General features: G+C 36.3%; 1 pseudogene; it reads left to right on the plus strand.

Moving 5' to 3' along the window:
* The first annotated feature begins 4,932 nt into the window (after positions 1-4,932).
* On the plus strand, positions 4,933-6,495 carry LOC104586838 (alkane hydroxylase MAH1 pseudogene; annotated as a pseudogene).
* The last annotated feature ends 7,112 nt before the right edge of the window (positions 6,496-13,607 follow it).

Raw genomic sequence — 13,607 nt, forward strand, 5'->3', positions numbered from 1 at the left:
GTATTTGGATAAGGAGTATTCTTAATCCTATTTGCAGATCAGATCAGCCCACACCTGATCTTATCAGGAGGTTACCAGATTCAAATCCTAATTTGAATTTGGTCTCCATGAGTGGAAAGGGTTAAGACCCAATCCTTTTGGCTTGACCTAATCCTCATATCCACCCCTTTAAGTGACTGATCAAATCAGCCTAGTTCAAAGTGGGCTTTAGGCCCAATATGCATCAAGTGCTCAATAGGCTTCCGAATTGCTGCCCAGTTGGAATTCTTTGTATGGTGTGGGATCCAAGCATTGATCTACACATCAGCCACATGGGTTCGGCCCAGCCTCTGTTATAAGGCCTAGCCGAATTCACTGGAAAACCCAGTGATCCCCTTGAGCCCACCACATGGACTCTATGGGCCCAACACTTACACTAAGTGGTCCCTGGGCCAAACCATCTTATAAAAACCCAGAGACTGTGGGCAGATGCAAGATTAGCCCACCAGGTATAACCCTAAATAGTCTTACACTTAACCACTCAGCCCATAATGATCCAAAACACTGGCCGACAAGAGAGGACCTCTCCCTCGACTGCAAAGCACAGTGCTGCACTCTCCTCTAGGATGGACCCCGGGGATTAAAACCTTTTTGCAAACGAGTTGAAACCGTACATATATATTATATCATTATAAATATATTTTGCAAAACAAAATTCCAACGGTTGAAATCGGCTGCCGGCAGTCTTGGTTTCCATTAGAGAGAGTGCAGCATTGATCATTACCTTTGTCCGACAAAGGGGCTGATCCTGTCACTATGATCACCCACTCAGATGGGTTCATGAACCATCCCAACATACCCAAGTTTTGACCCCTCTAAGGATCTCACTGATTGGCATATCAAAGATAGCCCAATCCGCCACCTAGTGCAGTATCATAATCGAGTCTAGGGGTCAGGTGTAACTTTCCAGTTTTGCCCACTCATCACCAAGGTCCAGGGCAATACTAGAAATCTACTCCAGTTCAGGGTTTCAAGTTGAACCCTCACTACATGTACCTCGGGTGTCACCCTGGCGGCTGAGACAAGCCTCCCCAACCAACTTGGTGGCACATCAGTGACAGCCTTATCAGGATAGGTCTCCCCAGACTGACCCATTGGCTGTGAACATTTTAAACAAACATGAGTCTCATTAAGTGTCCAGTTTAAGGGTCTTACACAGAAACATACCACACAACTTGAATCAAACATGCACTTTATTCATTTACACTAAATGTCTAAAGTACATCAAAACTGATTGGAGCTAAGGGCATACAAACTGTCTAACAATAGGAAAACCAAGTATAATGATTTCTATAACCATACAGATTTTAATTTTGTATAAAAATGTTAATGCAGGGTGAGAGGCTGACTCGCCATGCACTTCTAGTTGGTTCAAGGGTGTGAAGCAAGTTGCGGTAACCCTTGTATGGAGATGTGTGGGGATGAGGGAGTGGTGATTGGGTGTCTACTCTAGTACTCTAATCGGGGTGGTCACTAATCTAGGGGTACGTTGGAGATGGGAGTATGGGACTAGCAATGGTGGAAATCAATAATTCTCTTATTGAGCTAGTGTTTTTAAACCCTTGTTGACCTGGATGGTTGGACTGTTTGGCCTCGGAATCGTCTAGGCAATCAGCTCTGTTTTACTCTAAATCCAGCCTTCAGCCAAAAACCATTTTTGATCAGTAACCTATTGATCCGAGCGATCGAATAATTCACTCATTTGACTCATTCAACGATTTTTTGTCATTTTTTAATTATTATTTATTTTTTCAAGTTAGAACAGGCCATTCGTTTAAATCAGATGGTTGAACCATTGACCCTAAAACTGGTGGCCCAAATGGTTCTAGGTCGGTTTTTAAAACCTTGGACTGAGCTATTGGATAGCAAAGCGAAGAAAACTATTTAGGTAGCTTAACCTATGGGTGAGCAAAAAAACAGAACCAAAAATTCAGTTAACCAAATCGGTCGATTCGATTTCGGTTCAATATTTAAAAAAAATCGAAGGTACCGGTTCAGTTTCAATTAACCAAAATAGAAAACTGGCAATGAAACAAATCGACCAGTATGCATATATTTATATATATTTTATGTATATTTATATATAGTATATATATTAGATATTTTGTATACATTATAAATTAATAAATATGCATTATATATTATATTATTTATTATTTAAAATATAATATTATATATTTAGTATTTTATTATATATTTTTATATTTTTCTATAATAAATATAGTAAATAATAAAAAAATTGAAAAACTGACAAACCGAACTGATGGTTAACCAAACCGGTCAACCATGAGCACCCCTAGCTTAACCTATTCTTTGTAGGTGGGGAGAAAGAATGCGGGGGAGGTCGAGGAGGAAAAGGGGTGAGAAGTGAAGGTTTCTAAAGAGATGTATGTGTCAAGTATAGTGATGTAATGGAGGAGATTCTGAAAGAGAGTTCTAAGGAGGTTCTTATATTTGGTTCCAACTGCCTAGTCCAAGAAAGTATCCTCACTGTATAAAGATGTTGTGACCTCTTTCAAAGTGAGGAGTGGCGGCCAATCTGAGTACAATAGAGGTAGGGGCAGAGGAAGGTGTGCAAGAAATTGATAGAGCTATATAGAAAGCTTGGGGTGTCGCTTTGGTTGGAGTGGATAACTGGTAAGTGTTGGTAGACTTTATTTGGGGTTGAAAGATGTTGCTCGGTTGTGTATAATTGTTGATCAAGTTCTTCTTCTCCTTTTTTTGTTTTTTTTCTTTTTCAAAGTGGGGCTGAAGAGCCGCACAGATTTTTGTTGGCTGTTCTTTTATGATGTATATTTCTTTTGTTTTAATAATTTTTTTTTATCTTTTATATTTAAGGTAACCCCGCCATAAGATTTGTACCATTTCATCCCTTTTACAGTTTTACCCTTAAAAACCTAGAACTAGAGGGGTCTCCTTATTTATGAGTTAGAGGAAAATATGCAAATCTAAATCTAATTTAAATATTATTATGGCCGTCGTATAAGCCAAATTAGGGGAAAATGTCTTTCATAAAGGAGAGAAACTACTGGGTGAAACAACTAATGAAAATTTGCAACAAAGTGCCAATCAGTTGGTTGGTAAGGTCTCCTGTTGGTCATAGTGGAAACTTGGGATCAAACCCCGCCTGCACCTTGATTGGGGGGTTATGGATTGGGAGATTGACTCCCCCGCCCGATTGTATAGTCCTTCAGAACATATCAAAAAAACACTTGAGAAAAACTGCACCAATTTCTTCGAAATTATACTAAGGAATTTCATGGGCATCGAAATGGATCCTAAAATTATCGAATAGGTTTCTCCCATATTTGTGCACTATGTATTATGGAAAGGATAATGGTCATTCCTATTCCCATGACTTCCCAATAGTGTGGTTGGGAGTAAATGCAAATGAACTGACCAATTCGCCATGAAGCTTACACATTCTTTAATGGTCTTGTTACATTGGATAAAGATGAAAGAGGAAACCTTTGCTGCATAAGTTTCTCCCCCCTTGTGCACTATGGAAAAGATAATGCATCCCATCTATGCAATCCCAATTATTGAGATTTGAGATGTGTGGTTAGGAATTAATGCAATTGACCAATTCTCCCCGAATGCAACTTGGGCAGGTCTAACTTGAACCTGAACTGATTTAAATTTAACTTGTAATTTCATATGGGTTGGGTTTAGATTTTCGATTAGGCCCAAAAGTTCAGACTTTTTCCAACAAATCTTGAAAATAAATTTTCACCATTAATTTGTAGGCCCTTGCGGCGAAGAAGCAGCGCCGGAAGTTGCATTCCAAGAAATTCCCTTGGTCAGATTCAAGGAACAGTCGGAAAATAATTTGGGATGACTACTATTAACATATATAGCTGCAGAGAAGTAGCCACCAGAGAAGCTCTCATTCATTCCTGCTAGAAGAAGAATGAGACAATTGATGAGTAGAGTGGAGTACCTTACCTTGCATTTGAAGATTTTTGTCTCCCTGAGAACAATGAAATTAATGGAACTTGTTTGTTTGACTTTACATCTATTTATGAGAGTCATACGTGCCACCAAAGTTTCAAATCAATGCCTCAAACCAAGTCCTAATTGCTTATTAATTATATATTGACGACCCAAAAAGATAAGTTGAGATAATTCATTCATCGGCTCCCAACCATATTCACCCTGTCAAAGGCAAAATTGATTGATTGGTAGTAATAATCTGCCCTATATTTGGTGGGAGTAGTAACACTTAACTCCCTGTATACCAATATATTGCCCTCACTGTTGGCATTCTACCAATTAATTTTAGATAAGATTTTCATGTGTGCGTCTTTCAATATATTTAAAACATGAAATTGCCCTTATATCATGTTATGAGACTATTTTGCAGAAATTTATTAAATTACAAAAAAAACAATTAAAAAATAAAAAGTTACAGAAAATACAACAAAAATGAAGAAAAATAAGAAAAGACAAAAGAATTCAGAAAAAAAAATAAAACTATAGAAAGTTTAGAGTGGCCCCAAAATACAGGGTGGCAGTCTGTACTTATAAAATGTCCATACAAGTAATGGCTGATCGAGTTATTATAATGTCATCTGTATTAGTAATATACCAGCTGATTGTAGTTTCTTTTGCTTCCTAACTCTTACTCTTTCCCCTCGCCATATCTGTAGGCCCTCATCGGTTTTATTGCTGGTACGTATTGGCTGGTGAGAGGAGAGATGACTGTCAATTCATGCACATCTGAAGCAACTTGATCGCATCAAATTGGCCCGTCAACTTGAGTTGAGCAAATAGGCACTGACAGACTACTATAAATATATATAACTTCGTCATATAGCTCACAATAACCATCATCATCAGCATCAGCTTAGACCTCAGAGAGAAGCCATAAACCCATCCATCCCCAAAACAGAAATGATCTTTTCATTCATTCTAGCCTATCTGGAACACCTTTCCAAGAGATGGCCAGAAGTCTGTCTGGCATCATTTCTTGGGTACCTCTCTCTTCGGTGCTACCTGACTTACAAAACCCAGATCATAGCAAACTGGCCCATCGTGGGCGGACTCCCCTATCTTCTCAAGAATGTTTACCGCTTGCATGAGTGGTCCGCCGAGCTATCCACCATTGGCACCTCCTACTTGTTCAAAGGACCCCTTCTGGGGCGTCAAGAGCTGCTACTCACTTGCGATCCCCGCAACGTTGAGTACATCCTCAAGACCAACTTCTCCAACTTCCCCAAGGGTCCAGAGTACTTAGAAACCTTGGAAGTACTTGGACAGGGGATTTTCAGTGTGGACTCTGATTCATGGCATCAGCAACGAAAAATGGCGAACAAGGCATTTGGGGCCAAGGATTTCAGGAGCTCCATCGCCACCATGAGCCAGAAGGTGGTGGAGGATAAGCTCCTCCCCTTGCTGAAGCACCTCCAAGCACAAGTCTGTACCATAGATTTGCAAGATGTACTTCTGAGGTACTCGTTCGACAGTAGTTGCGCTATCATCCTGGGAGAAATCCCTGGATCTCTTTCTCCAAGCCTTTCATCCAATGAGTTTTCCCAAGCCATTGACGACGCAAGAGAAGTCATCTTCTTCAGGAACGTGATGCCCAGAAGATGGTGGAAGCTTTTGCGTTCGTTGAGGATGGGAAGAGAGAGGGAAGTGGCTAGAATATTAAAAACTCTGGACCAATACATGGCGCATTACATTTCATCAAAGAGAGAAGATCTGCTCAGAGGAGTGGAAGCAAATGATCTTCTAGCAACTTACATGAAGTTTCATGAAGATAGGAACGATATGTCACTAAACGGTGATAAGTTCCTCAGAGACACAGTCTTAAACTTCATCTTCGCCGGACGCGATACAGTTGCGTCGGGCCTTACAATGTTCTTCTGGCTGGTTTCAAAGAACCCACGAGTGGAGAAGAAAATCATGGAAGAACTGAGGATTCTGCATGCAAAGAATGTGGCCGACAGTAGCCGTTTGATGAAACCCAACGAGCCATGTATATACAGATTAGAAGATTTGAGGTCGCTGGTGTATTTGCAGGCAGCATTGTATGAATCCATGAGGCTGTATCCTCCAGTTCCTCTGAACCGCAAAGGGGTGCTGAAGGAAGATGTGCTTCCTGATGGTAATGTTGTTCGGCCTGGAATGCAGATCACCTTCTCCATTTATGCAATGGGAAGGATGCAATCGATATGGGGGGAAGATTGTCTGGAATTCAAGCCCGAGAGATGGTTTGGTGATGACGGTAAGTTATTGTCTGAATCCAAATTCAAGTATTTTGTGTTCAATATCGGACCAAGAACTTGCATTGGCAAGGACATGGCTATCACGCAGATGAAGTTGGCTGTAGCTGCCATTCTTTTCAATTTCCATGTTGAAGTGCTTGATGGTCAATCTGCCTCCCCAAAACCATCAACAATCCTTCAACTCAAGAATGGCCTGATGGTGAAGATCAAACACAGGGTAGCTTAATTAATTAGAGGATGTTGGTACTTAGCTTCATCGCTCGATCGTCAAATCCAAAGAATATATATCCACATATGCTCTCTCTAGTTCAATGTTCAGTACTCTATGCATGGTAAACATAGACTATATAAGGGGGTCTATTTGTTTCGTTCGGTATGTAGTCAGTTTGCTTCAAAATTTATTGTAGATTTTCTCCCTCGTTGATCTATCTGTGGCTCTATGTCATTTATCTTTTGTCTTTAAAGGTTTAGATGCCTTCAAATAATAGACTTGTCAAAGTAAGAAGTATCCATGTTCCTTTGTCATTTTGCTTCAAACTTGCCTAATAATCTATATCAGCTGTTTACCCTTTTTTTTTTTATCTTCTTTCCTTTTCCTTTATTTTTTAATTTATTTTTTGTCCTTTTTCTGTTTTTAATATTTTGGGTATCTGAGTAAGAGAGAGAGACCTCGACGGGGTAATTATTCATCCCCAAACCCATAAAACCCATCCCTATTGCAGGCAGGATTCGATTCCAAAATCTCCACTACAATTAAGTGGACTGGTTTCTAAAATCAATTTAGATGGATTGGACAGAAGCCATAATGGATTGGACCAATTCGGTCCAGAATATTTATTAGATTGGATTGGACCTGGTCTGTTCATAATAAATTTATATTAGAATTAGTTGGATTAAGTTAATATCTAGTCCATTGATATAAGATAAGAATGCAAGTGTGAATGGACCGGATTTGGGTTAAAACCAATCTAAATTAAAATGAATTTAAAAAAAAAAAAATTGGACAGTCCAAATATTAAATTAGACCGATCCAAAATGATCCAAATTATTCATTGGATTGGATTAATTGGACATAGTCCATTTGTAAGGAACTCACATGGAGCAAATCCAGTCCAATCGACACCCCTAACTACAACGAGCTGCCAGAGACCTTACCAACCAGCCATTGCAGCTGGCACCTGGCACAATGTAAGAGAGAGAGAGACCTAACTGAGTAACGGTTCTTAGGGCTCTGAAATTTTCTTGCGCCCTTAGGGTACCATTATTCAATTCTACATGCAAATTACTAAATACTAACTGAATAGTATCCAAGGGAAGCTTGAACTCTAGAACTAAGGAAAAAAACTTTTCGTTGTCATTCATAAATATCAACACACTTACGACCAAAAAAGTTGTAGAGTCTCTGATGTGTACAAAGTTGATTAGAACCTTCTGATAAAACCAGTAAGTTCATTTAAACAAATTAAAGATTTTATTTACATTTTTATTGCACTATCATATTATTAATGTTTTTTGTTTATTTGTTTTAGATGTTGATGAGGCAGAAGTAGTCCTTAATCTATTGATTTGGTATATAAGTTTAGCTTTATTAACTTATTTTTATTTTTATTTACTTTTATTTGAATTCTAAGCCAAGAATTTCTTTTTTTTTTTTGTTGTAGGAATTCAGTGAGATGGATGATCATTGCTGATTGGAATTTAGTGGATGCAAAATTTCTAGGAATAGTCCTTAATCTATTTAACGACTTGAAGTTTGATATTTATATTAATCATTTGGAACTTTTGAACGATTAAACTTAAACTTTGATAATGTTGGTTTGTAATAATTACCTTTACACTTGATGAACTTAATTAATTAATGTTTGATTTGGATAATCAGTTGTGTCCATGGTGATAGTTCTGTTCATTTGTGATTTTGATCAGTTGTACTTCATACAGATTACAAGTTAGATAAGTGGATAATATTAATTAAGTGCCCATGGTAATCATTTATGAAAATGATCCATTGATCATACAGATTACAGGCTAGCTGGATAATCAGTTAATTCGCGATCATTACAAGTTAGATCAGATTAGTGATACTATTCATTTTTGTGATCATATGTATAGTGATTGTATAGATTTCAGGATAGAATTTGTACCGGATCAGAATTGTGATAACTAATTTGTCATGCACCATGAAAATTACAGGTTAAAATTTGCATTAGATCATATTGGTAGTAATATTCATTTATGTGTCTGTTTTTTTTTGTTTAATTATTAATTTGTATTTGTGATCATAAAGATTAGTAAATTTGTACCAGAGCATATTGCTGAATTACATGTTAATTTTTATTGGATCGGTTCGGATCAGATTGTACTGAATCAGATCATTGGATATTTGTTTGAAGTTTTTCAATCAAATTGAATCGAATCTTTCGAATATCTGATAAATTGACCTAATCCAAATTCAAATAAGGGATTAGGGAATCCGACGAATTCTAATTTAAATTTGAATTATATGAATTTTCTATTAAATCAAAATTGAATATACCTCGATTCAAATCGGACAATCTTCATTTAAGAAAAAGAAAATAATGTATTAATAACAAGACTGTGTTAGAAATGAATTCATATTAAAAAAAAAAAATTAATGAGCCCCCACACATGTGCTGCATATGGAGGACCAACTGGTATGTATTCTTATCCAACAAAATTTTAGCGAATATTCATTTCTCAATTTGCAACACCAATGGATTAAAGGTAGCTTTCTTATTGTGAATAAGTCAAACTGTGTAAATAGTTCGAAAAATTCATTCTTGTATTCATTCTATAAAATCACCAACTTCCCATATTGAAAATATTGCATTTATTGAATATAAAAAACACATTAATATTTATCAATTGAGAAATCTCAATAGTTCTATCTTCTTACTAGTGGTGGCAATTGGGCGAGTTGGGTTGGGCTGGGTTTGCGTTGAGTTCAACTCAACCTACCTAATCTTTCAGCCTATTAATGACGCAGTTATATAAAATAAAATGAGTTTGGTTCAATCCAAACCTGCTTTAACCCAATCCAATTCGCCCAAACCCATTAATCTTATATTTATGTAGTTAAAACAAAAACCTAACCCTTATTCAATAAATAAGTTGGTTACAGTTTGGTGGTAATACTAGTTTCTATTTATACAAGTGATGAAGGTTCAAATCACATTACATGCATTTTATTTTTACACAAATGACGAAGTCATTTGACTATGTTTGGGTTTCAGGTTTGACCGAACCACATAGGTTCAAACTGGTCAGACCAAATTGAACTATCTAATTGGATTGTCTTCGAGATAATCACATCAAGAGTGGACCAGTCCAGTCAATGGAAATTTGACTTGGATTGGCCCATATCAGGTTTGTGCACGAGTTTGGTACTGAATCGACTGGCCCAAAATGGGTCAAGATAAGTAAATCGGATCGAACCAGATTCGGGTTGGGTTGTGCATACAAACCGACCAAGTGATCCAAACATGGCAAAGCAAGCGGAGCGGATTTTGGGTCGGGCCAAACCATCCACCTGGACTCATTTTGGATTTGGGTCAACCCGGATCAACCTGTCCTAGGTCAGGTCGGGTTCAGACTGGGTTGATTGACCCAAATGAATCGAACTGAGGTGATCGGGTCTGTTCATATTTAGACCAAATTGAGCTGGTCTGGACTTGGGTCAAGTTGATTTGGATTATGTCAATTTGGGTGACGTTTGTTGATTCAAGACAAAACTAATTTCAGTCAATAATTAATAGAAAATTAATGCATTAATTATAAATTATTTCATTCAAATTAAGAAAATTTAAAAAAAAAATGACTAAGGAATTAATACTTATATATGTAGTGGTTAAACCAATGGTTATCCACAACCCAATCCAACTCAACCCATTTAAATTGACCCATTAGGTGATCAACCCATTTCCAACCTGCCAAATAAATGGGTGGATTAGATACTGGGTGGGTTGGGTGGATTCAGCAGGTTGGGTGAAAAATTGCCACCCCTACATCCTACGCTATACAGTTTACTCTCTCATTCTTATCATAACAATCCACTCAATATTTGATCAAAAGTTGTATGTCAACGGTCTTGCTGTTTCGTAGAGAGAGAGAGCCTCTATGGGATTTATTGGAAGAGGCTAATGAAAGACCTTATCTATTTTCTATATATCAAAAATTATTTAAAACATTATTCATAATTTAAAATTTTTATTTATTTTAAAAAATACTATTATCTGAAAACATTTTGGGGATTCGGGTCCCCATGGGGAAACCATCCCCATCAGTGATCAAGGATGGGGGTTAATTTTAGAATCGAGGTCGGGGCCTTAGGCCCACGATTTCATTGAGTGTTTGTTTTGCCCTTAGCCCATGATTTTTTATTCCCAAAATACCCCTAACACTTTTTTTGTATAAAAAACAAAATTGAACAGATGTAGCTAATAAAGTGGTTGTCTATGTCTTTTTAAGGGCAAAAATGATATTTTTATTTTTATTTTCTTTTGATTAAATTTATTTAAATGAACATTAGGGTCAATACTATCATTTTCCACTGTCATCTAATGAAAGATTGATTAAATCCATTGCAAATTATAAGTGGTATTTTAGTAAAATACTAACTATAAAGTAGATTTTAGTAAATCCATAAAACTATAAGGAGTATTTTTGTGTATAACCCTTTTTATTATTTAACTTTCTCTTAATAAATTGTGTACATTACACGGGTCACCACTAACTTGGTCATATAAAACTATAAAAGGCTTCTATGAGCTGACTTCTTGTACGGATACAAACCACATCAGGCCAATGCGAAAATGTGATTACAAGGACTAATAATGACTACAGTGGGTTATCAAGATAAGATTGAATGGATTGTTATTATAAGGATGAGAAATTAGAGACAAGGAAGATAGAATTTAAGTTGGATCGGGATTTCTCAATCTATAAATATTTATATCGATGTGCTCTTCATATTTAATTAATGCTTTATTTTCAGTCTTCTTTGATATTTCACATGCTATTAGAGACAAAGGTCAGACCTGGTTTCACATGGTATAAGAATGTGTTGCCGAGTGACCATCTCATCAACTACTGCAATGGCCACATAAGTAGGTCAGGCATCAATCAATATATAAGTGGAATCTACAATTGACAATATCAACACACCCATTGTAGTAACATTATTTCGTTTGTTCATGAAATTATAAGGTTGATAAGCTTTAAGGATTTGTGTTTTTAAATAAATTCGGAAACGTATGGATAGGCCCGATGTAGATTTCTGAATTTCATTGTAGATTTATAAATATTCAAAATATTAAAAACCTTCATTTTATATATCAATATCCGTCCATGAATTAGTATCAATTCTAGGTTGATACCTACCCTAATTGTATTTTGGGCCTTAAATTTTTGACCCTGAACTGAACTGTTATTCTCCCTAAATTCGAAAAATTACGAATAGACCTAATGTAGATTTCTGAATTCCCAATTCCCATCATTCCCCTTAAAATTTTAGGAGAATGACTAATCAGCTCAGATCAGAATTTTATAGTCCCAAAGTACAGGGGGAATGCATCCTGACCGTGAATTAATGTCAAATTCACGGGTAGGATGTGGTTTATAGGGGGGAGAGAGCTACTAGTAGGGGGATCTGGAATTCAGAATTTTGCATCGTATGTATCCGTACTTCTCCGTAAAATTTTTAAAGACCCAAAGCATAAAACCCCAATTTTAGCTTTGTGTTCTTTTTTTCCGCTTAAAACTAAGATGTTTTGATTTTAATTTATATTAAAAAAAAAAACACTTACCAAACAATTCAAACACTCTTTGCCACACTTTTGTTTACCACATCCCAATGCTCAAGAGCAGAACTTAATTAATTATTTTACAAAAGTATTTTATTGTTGTATAACATAAATATATGGGACTGAACAATAAAAACCCCTATTTGATTCTTATTTGACAGGCAGAAATTATTTTAATGACATTATTGGACACTTGGCCAATTATTTATATACGTTTTTATCCAATCCACCTTGACTTCCATATACGTCAAACCAATACTGCTCAATTTAAACAGCAATTGATTGCTCTACAAGGGGTTCTATCACTCCCATTTTGTAGTACACTATTGGCATTTAAGAAGATGAAACAAAGTCAAAATAGGATTTCTTCTTGACATAATCAACATGAGCTTTTGACTTGTTAGTTTGGCTTAAATAGTTAAGAGTATTTATGAACTAGTTTGGCATAATCAAATATGAGCATTTATGAACTCTATTCTAGTTAAGAGTCAATGGTTCATCACTCCATAGCATTTATGAAATCTATTGAGTCGAAGAGGTCGGATAGAAGTTCACTCTATAAATATTCTTCGACCACCCCAACCTCCATCCACGTTTAGCCAATAATAGTTAAATTGGATTGATAATTAAAGCCCAAATCTTAAAGAGTGATTATATCATAATTTGAGTAGGGTAAATCTCAGCTAAATAAGTTGGTAGGTGTTAAAAAAATAAATTCATGTTTGCTTTTCAGTAATAATACTTTCCTTAGATTTGGATAAATTATATAGTTATATGCACCAAAAAATTATTAATACATGATGGAATAATATTATCCTTTCATTAATGTTACTTTTTTATATAAATTAATCATTGTACATCTTTAACCTTGATCCGCTCGTGGGCCAAAACCCATTGACTTGGTCAAAGAACCATTGACCCGGGCAGTTAAACCGTCAACCCGTTCAACCCAGACAATGGTTTGCAAGTAAGAAGAAAAAGAGAAGAACATCTCAAACATGAGGCAGGAACGATCTCAGATCTAAAATCCAGGTACAATAGAGAGAAGAAGAAGAAGAAGAAGAAGAAGAAGAAGAAGATGAAAAAGAAGATTGCAGAGGTTGGAGACTGGAGAGAAATTAGAAATCAGATCTGAGATCTACGTTTCTATTGTCGTTGTAGTCGCTGTTGCCATCATCATCGCCAATGAAGATCAAATCCTCCTCATCCTCTTCCTTTTCCCCTCCTTCCTTCCTTTCCTTTCTTTCTTTCTTTCCTTTTTCTCATTTCTTTCCTTCTTTTTTCTTTTTTCTTCTTCATTTCTTCATTTCTTTCTTTCTTTCTTTCTTTCTTTCTTTCTTTTCTTATTCTTTTTTTCTTAGCCGGCAACCACAACCTCTTTCTCATAAAAATTAAAAATCTAAAAGATTAATACCAATATTTGCCCTAATAATATAAACTGTTCGAACCATTCAACCTGGACAATTGAACCGTTAATCCAAAAACCGATGGCCACAATGATTTTATTTCAGGGTCGATT

Source organism: Nelumbo nucifera, chromosome 1, assembly GCF_055504915.1.
Source record: "Nelumbo nucifera cultivar China Antique chromosome 1, China Antique-T2T, whole genome shotgun sequence".
NCBI lineage: Eukaryota > Viridiplantae > Streptophyta > Magnoliopsida > Proteales > Nelumbonaceae > Nelumbo > Nelumbo nucifera.